The 7,661-nt window shown below is 42.2% G+C and overlaps 2 protein-coding genes across 7 annotated transcripts in view; one reads left to right on the forward strand and one right to left on the reverse strand.

Annotated features, from left to right (window-relative positions):
* The window catches only part of AZI2 (5-azacytidine induced 2), a 36,918-nt gene extending 34,387 nt beyond the window's left edge, over window positions 1-2,531 (reverse strand). Inside the window, exon 1 of the mRNA XM_072793085.1 lies at window positions 1,290-2,531. The gene's annotated coding sequence lies outside the window, so the exon portion shown is untranslated. The remainder of the gene's footprint in view (window positions 1-1,289) is intronic.
* Window positions 1,858-7,661, forward strand: part of ZCWPW2 (zinc finger CW-type and PWWP domain containing 2) — a 146,584-nt gene continuing 140,780 nt past the window's right edge. For 4 of the 6 annotated variants that reach the window (XM_072793090.1, XM_072793088.1, XM_072793092.1 and 1 more), the window contains exon 1: window positions 1,858-1,988. The gene's annotated coding sequence lies outside the window, so the exon portion shown is untranslated. Of the gene's footprint in view, window positions 1,989-4,648; window positions 4,806-7,661 lie in introns of those variants that run through there. The other 2 variants (XM_072793091.1, XM_072793087.1) reach the window with 1 other exon arrangement.

Raw genomic sequence — 7,661 nt, forward strand, 5'->3', positions numbered from 1 at the left:
GATTGAAAGACAGGCAAAGGTTCCAAAGTGAGAAAGCCAGGACTGTAAAACTGTAAACCAGCCAGCTGACTCCAGAGCCAGCATGCTTTAGTGCCTTGGAGATATGAAGGAGAGGTTTAGTCTCCGACCCAGTGTCAAGTGGATAAACTGAAAAATCTGATCTTGAGTTAATGTTCTGACTTAATCCAGTGCATTTCCCATTACACCTTCCCATTCTATTATAACCAATATCACATTAAAATTTCCTAATGAGGGATCCCTGGGTGGCGCAGTGGTTTAGCGCCTGCCTTTGGCCCAGGGCGCGATCCTGGAGACCCGGGATCGAATCCCACGTCAGGCTCCCGGTGCATGGAGCCTGCTTCTCCCTCTGCCTGTGTCTCTGCCTCTCTCTCTCTCTCTCTGTGACTATCATAAATAAATAAAAATTAAAAAAAAAAATTAAAAAAAAAAAAATAAAATAAAATTTCCTAATGACCTTGTGAGTTTTGTACCATTCCTAATTTACAGTTGAAGTGGAGAGTAATCACAACAGGTTGGGAAACTAGATATGGCAAGTTTAGAGAATCAGCACTTAAATGCGTTGAGATCTTGAGCAATCCTATCTAAAATTCCATAGTAGGGGGGGAAAAGGCTCCCATGTTTAAGAGGCACGGACCAATTCCAACCCTAGTACTTCACTGTCTTCCATCATCTTGGCATATCTCCAACAACACAGGCTGGAGCAGTTTATATTTCAACTTCTATTACAGTTTCAGTGAATATTTTATTTCACTTTCGAGTATGTGAGTTCCTTATCTACAGGGACGAGAGTTCGCCTACCGTGCACGTATGTAGTAGTCACTCAACAAATGATCGAAAATCATGCCGAATATACAGGTTACACACTGCAGAAACGACGAATACCTACTGACGAATACTCGACAATAGACAAGAGGCTGAGGTTCGCTGCCCCAGGCGGGACCGTCCTAGCCGCACGTCCCTCTTTCGTTTCCGATATAAATGCAATTTCAATGAATGAAATAGAAGTAAAGGCGCCGCAGTAATTCAGAGTACGGGAAGAAAATAACCGATAGGGAGAAATAGCGTGGAAGATCAAGTAGGGAGGGCCTGGAGCAGCCAGCGTGCAAAGGTGACAGGAGTAAGGGATGCCCGGGGTGGGCTGCGCCCTACGCAAAGGAGGGGACCCGGGCTTGCGAAGAAAATGACGTGTCTTTCCGAAACAGCAACGGCAGCAGGGGTTGGTCCTGGCACCGCCCGCACCCCTAGCCCGGCAGAAGCGAGTCACTCACCCCGAAGACAGGCTACGTAGGGCCGCCCCCAGGGCCGCCGAGTTTCGATTCCCCAGTGTTTGGAAACCGACCGAAAACAAACCGGGTCGCCAGGGGTCACCACGGGCTTCCGGTTTCCTCGAAGACACCGCCGCTTCCCCAGAGAAGGCAGACGCTCCGGGAACGCCGCGGAGGAATTCCCATTTCTTAAGCCTTGGCTGCGCCGCAACGGGCGCAGCCCGGCCCGTCCGCTGGGGCTCGGGAGGTTCTGGAAGGAGGCACAACCCGAAGCAGGCGAGGCCGAGCCGCTACCAAAGAAAGCCCGTTACCCAGCAACACGCGCGCGCCACCCGGGCGCTCCGGCGCCCGCCTCCTCAGCTTCCGCTTCGGCTGACAGCCGCGTCGCGTTCCGCGGAGGGGAAGCGTGGATGAGGGGCGCCGCAAGGGCGGAGGAGCAGCGAACGGCCGGAAGTGGGGCTCCCTCTGTCCTTCGGCTGGGAGCCGAGACCGCGCGAGCAGACCGGAAGTCGGGCCGAAGGGAGCCGAGAGGGCGTTCCCGAAGCCGGGGCTTTGAGGGAAAGGGGCGGTGGGGGTGGGGGTGGGGGTGGGAGGAGGAGAAGGGGGGCGCGGCGTACTACGTGTCCCGTGAGCCTCCGCGGCGGGGCGGGGCGGTGGCGCGGCGACGCCCGGAGGCGGAGGCGGAGGCGGAGCTGGACTGGGGTAAGCATTTTACCCGCCGCTGTGGGGGTCAGTTTTCGGCCTTCCTCCAGCGAGTCCTTTGCGTTCGGCGTCCGCTTGGGGGTCCCCGAGCGTGTGTCGTGCGTGTTGGGTCCGCGCAGGAGCGCCCTTCCGTGTTTCTGCCTCTGCGGCCTCCCTGAGGCCCGCGGCGGGGCAGCTAACGACGACGCGTCCGGGGCGGCGGAAGGAAGTGGTTGCAGCCCCCCGCCCGCCTCCTGGGCGCTGCCGCGGAGCTGCGTGCCGTCGTTGGAAGCGCAGACTCGGCCAATGACTTCCTCAAGGTCCCATAGTTCCTCAGCACGGTGCTCTTTAAAAAAAAAAAAAAGAAAAGATAAAAAAAGAAAAGAAAAAGAATATCTAATTGATTGAGTTAGGGCAAAGCTCTGGGAGGTGGGGATGGCACGCGGCTGCCACAGCGTTGCTACCGCCTCAGATTGTTTCTAGATGAAGGCTCAGCCGCGGCGTCCCCGACTGAACTCCTTACTGTCTTTGCTGGGCGCAGCCCGGTAGAACCCCTCGAGCTCTGGGGCTAGTTCTGGTTGAAGATGAATGAATAAACGAGAAAATGGCAGTTGGAGACCGTTTCTCTTCATTAACCACCAACTGGCAACAGTGACGCCCCTCGCCGCCCCCTCACAGAGTTATTTTGTCGCCTGGAGGCTTCAATAGGTGTCCCGTTGGGGGAGGGGCTCACAGCGCGTTTGAACTCGTCAGCCCACCAGTCCGCTCTGATCAGAGAATGGACTTTGTTGTTGTTGTTGTTGTTGGCCTTTTCGGTTCAAGCAAAGTTCGCAACTATGAGAACAACAACAAAAAAAGCCACACGCAGCTTAAAGTTACGTCGTATTTTTAAAATATTTTCAAATCTAAATATAATAAGATCATTTGCTTTCAATGCATCCGGCAGGGGCATGGAAAACAGCAGTGTTTTTGATATTTTGGATATGGAATCATTAATTTTTTATTGCCTTGGTAATGCGCTTTGCGAATTTAAAGGCAGGCCGCCCGCCGAACTGGATGTTTTGGCTAGTAAGAGTTTTGAGGAATATTCGCAGAATCGGCCGAGGCACCTTAGATCATCAGAAATAAGATGATAATCTGGTTTCTAATTAGTAAACATGGAAATGTTTTCTGTTTTCAACCTTCATTCACAATTTAGAATAATTCTGAGGCTTGTCGAGAAATAAGGGAAATGCACTTTTATCCTTCCTAAGGAGAAAATGGCTTAGCCCATTATTTTAAAGTTTATCCGATGCGAGTCTATTTTTATTTTAAAATGCACGCCTCCTTACTATAATTATGAAAAAGGTGGGGTCTTAGCAACAAAATTATCTTTGTGTTAAAATTATTTTCTCCCATACCTCCTCACACCTGGGCCCCCAGGAAAAAAATGCGCACACACACACACTAAAGGTTACGAACTACCTGAAGTCGTGACCTGATACACTGTATATCCAAAACTGTGTTTCTCTGAAGCGACAGTCTTCAGAAGGGGAGGGGTCAATTAGGTATCCCTAATCCTTAACCTTAGAAGGTACGGGGAAGATTTCAGTACATACCCTTTACATAAATGATAGCTTAAGGGTGCTAATTCTCAGGTTGTCCACTTGCATGTTTTCTTCCCTAAAATTGATCTGCCTCAGAGTGTGCCTGAGTCACACATTTCTCCCTTCCTCTTTGGTAATTGTCCCTCTCCCACTCAACAAATAAAGCAATACCTTTAATCTGACCTAAATCTGTTTAGAAAGTGAGTGATTCTAATGACTGGGTAGCTCATTCTTTTGCAAAAATGGCAGTTTCCAAGGGCCTTGAAAAATATTACAGGATTTAATTGAGTTGTCAGCTGACCATTAAAAATAATTTTTGATGACATACCTCTGTGATTTTTGGTACATAGCTTAGTAATTAAAAATAATGATTACTATTATAACCAGAAATCCTGCTCCCAAATACTTGGAATGGAAGAATACAAAATAGAAGAACAACTTAACCTGTTTCTTTCTAGCAATGAATAGTATTCATCCTCCATACGTGACCTAAGTGGGTGTTGAGGGGAGAAGATCCTATTTCCTTATGAGATGCATTTTCAATAATAACTGACTTGATATTTTATAATGATCATAATTTGTAATATGTTATTTGATCAGTAGTAGTCTAGTAATGATAACAATACTAAGGAAAATTTTTAGAACTTATGTTCTCAGGAATTTGAAAATATTTCTTTGTTGTCATTAGAGGAAAATGTTATAGGATGGTCAGTTTAAAATATTTTCAAACACTAAGATGTTAGGATAAACTTATGGGAAAGAAGTGAGATAAAAATATGAACTCGAGAAAAAGACTGATAATCAAGTTCCTAACTGTAAAAAGAGAGCTCGGTCATGTGCTTTATGATGAGATGAATAATAATGGGTATCAAATTACTATAGTGTTTACATTTCATGTATAAAAGTGTAATGCTACAGTCTCTAGTAACTAGCTTTGTTCTGGACAATCTGTGCTTCTTAATAACTTTTTGACTTGAAGTGCTTTGCATTCAATTAGCTTCTGACAGAGCTTTCATTTCTTAAAAAATAAAATGTGAATGTCATAGTTGTAAGCACAGTAACTAAGTGTAGTGATTTTCTTTTGAAAACATATAGGTGAAGAAAATTTTGATAGCCCTGGAAAGTCCTAAAGTAGAAGAAATATAAGGACAGCTAACAGAACAGCAACAGAGAAGCCAGAATGGAGTTAGTAGACTGTACAGAGAAAGAAAAAAGACCTAGTGGAAGGAATCCTATACTCTTATTAAATGAAGTAAGAACAATTGTCCTCTGAGCCTTGACAGTATACCCTAGCTTTTGGGGATATCGATTCATTAATTTGTTGCGAAATTAACAAATACTTAGCACCTACCATATGCTAGACATTGTGTTAGGCATTGAAATGAAACAGGCAAAATGACTTTTTAATGTATAAAAAAGTAAAATCTATCACAGGGAAATCAGTCACATAGACAAAGACCTATGTGAAATTCAACAAAATGACAAGCAATTCCCTCCCATTAATTTTTTAATGATAATTTCTATATGTGCCTATGAAAAAATTTTTTTCCTATTTAAAATGGAGGAAGAAATAACTCTGAGGCTTTTAAGTGTTCACTATAAAAACCAAGAAGAGACAAAGTCAAGTTTGTTGGAGGAAAGACATTTTATAAAGCTACCAAGTAAAATGAAAGGATGACATTAAGCTTCTCTAAGATCTGTAGAAAAAATTAAGCTAGATTTTTAAAATAGATTATGAAGTAAAGGGAAAGTAAAGAGGGAAATTTCCAAACCCATTACACAACCCATACAAGAGTGAAATTGTTGAATTTATAGTAGTTGCAAAGTTAAAGACATAATTTCCTAGTGTAGATTTTTAAATGGTCTATGAATAGTACATTACTTCTTTAAAATACAAAAAAAACATGTTTTTAATTCACTGATAATCATTTAATCTATAATCATTTTATATCAATCCCTCGTGGCTTTAAAAAGCTCCTCCCTCTCATCCCATAGCCAGTCTGTTCCTGCTTTTATGGATTCTACTCCTTAGCTATCTTTCAAATTCTGTTTATAATCCCTACTGTTCTACAGTCTCCTATTTGTACTATTTTAATAGTTCCTTCTAATTAGTTTTTTTCTTTTTTTGGTTAGCTCATTCTTTATATGGATATCTAAATTATCTTTTCCCATTGTAAATATTACCATTACATTTCTCCTCTTAAACTGGTAAAATGACTCCTTAGCGTGTTTTAGAAAGCCATTCTTAAACTAGCCCAGCCTATTTTTCACCAGCTCCTAGAAACATTGCCAACTCAAGCATTGAAATTGGGTATCTTTGTTCATGTAGGTAGCTGATACTGATTATGATCTTAGATGCTTTTTTTTATCATTGATATTACTTAAAAATTTTTTAATTCTCAGTTAATTCGGGAACCCTGGAAAGATTCTCTAACATCAATTTGAGAATTATGGCTCTACTTAATATTTGTCTTGGAGTGGAATCACATTTTGGGACCCTGGGTGACTCAGACCTTGATTTTGGCTCAGGTCGTGATCTCAGGGTCCTGAGTTGGGTGGAGCCTTGCATCAGGCTTCATGCTGGGTATCGAGCCTGCTTAAGATTCTCTCCCTCTGGGGATCCTTGGGTGGCTCAGCGGTTTGGCACCTGCCTTTGGCCCACGGCGCGATCCTGGAGTCCCGGGATCGAGTCCCGCGTCGGGCTCCTGGCATGGAGCCTGCTTCTCCCTCTGCCTGTGTCTCTGCCTCTCTCTCTCTCTCTATGTCTATCATGGATAAATAAATAAATCTTAAAAAAAAAAAAAAAAAAAAGATTCTCTCCCTCTGTCCCTCTTCTGCTCTCTCTCTCTTCTTTCTTAAGGATTTATTTATTTGAGAGAGAGAACTAAGCAAGTGTGGAGAGGGGCAACAGGAGAGAATCCTCAGGCAGACACGGCCCCCCCGTCCCCCCCTCCCCGAAGATCATGGTGCCGACAGGGGGCTCCATCTCACAACCCACAAGATCAAGACCTAAGCTGAAACCAAGAATTGGATGCCTAAACAGCTGAGCCACCCAGGCACCCCCTCCCTCAAAATAAACAAAGACCAAAAATTGAAATAACATTTAGAAGAGGATCTTGTATCATGGTATCAGAAAGATAATGGATAATGGATATCCATAAAGATAATGGATATCATCAGAATATATCGAGTGACAGTTTTTTGTTACTGCATCATAATTTTTTTAGAGTATGTAGCAGAAGGGTATCATTATTTTGACACCAAGTGTTCCATAGTGAAATCAAAGCTGTTTTGTTCCCTTTGTGCCTAAAATTTAAAAAAAAAAATTTTTTTTCTCCAAAAATCATCCTAAACTAATACCAAAGTTCTTAGTTGTTCTTCTAAATCTTCATAATGAATTGCATTGCTACTTGTATGTTATTGGTAGGAGTGATTAAGAAAAATTCTTATCTCATCCTACCAGTACTTTTTCTGGTATAATCCAAAGTTTCAATTTCAAGAAGTGTTTCTTTTATTTCTGCAACAAGACAGTTTGATATATTTATTATCTCAAATGAACTAATACGCTTCAAATACCTTTGTTAGATAATATAGAAGTTTAAAGATCAGAGATAAGGCAGAACTAGAAATACCTGGAAATACTTAACTCTACATTGAAAAAAACCATTGATATGTTGACCTTAATGACTGAGATGACTGCTCAAAACTAAGAGTTTTAGAAGCCAAATTATCTCTTTATTATTTTTCCATTTTGATTTTTGGTACTGTTTAGATGAAAATGAAATAAGTACATCTACACCAAATCTTAAGTGGGGAACTTATTAGCAACAGAAATGCAAATTAAATTATCAGTAACACTTACATTCATGAAAAGTGTAATTACTTTTTGACATTGAGTTTATCATTCACTAAGTACATCATTCACTAATATGGAATATTTAATATTTTGGTCAATATTTTTTATAAAAGTTATGAAACATAGGCCAAAAAGTCTCAAGAGAATGAAAAAAAAATTTTTTTTTTGGTCTATGCAACTAGGTAGAGGACAATTACAGTTTTCTAGATAGAGCAAGCTCATCTAAAAAAAAAAAATACACATATGGAGATC

The sequence above is a fragment of the Canis lupus genome, chromosome 22, assembly GCF_048164855.1.
Source record: "Canis lupus baileyi chromosome 22, mCanLup2.hap1, whole genome shotgun sequence".
NCBI classification, from domain to species: domain Eukaryota; kingdom Metazoa; phylum Chordata; class Mammalia; order Carnivora; family Canidae; genus Canis; species Canis lupus.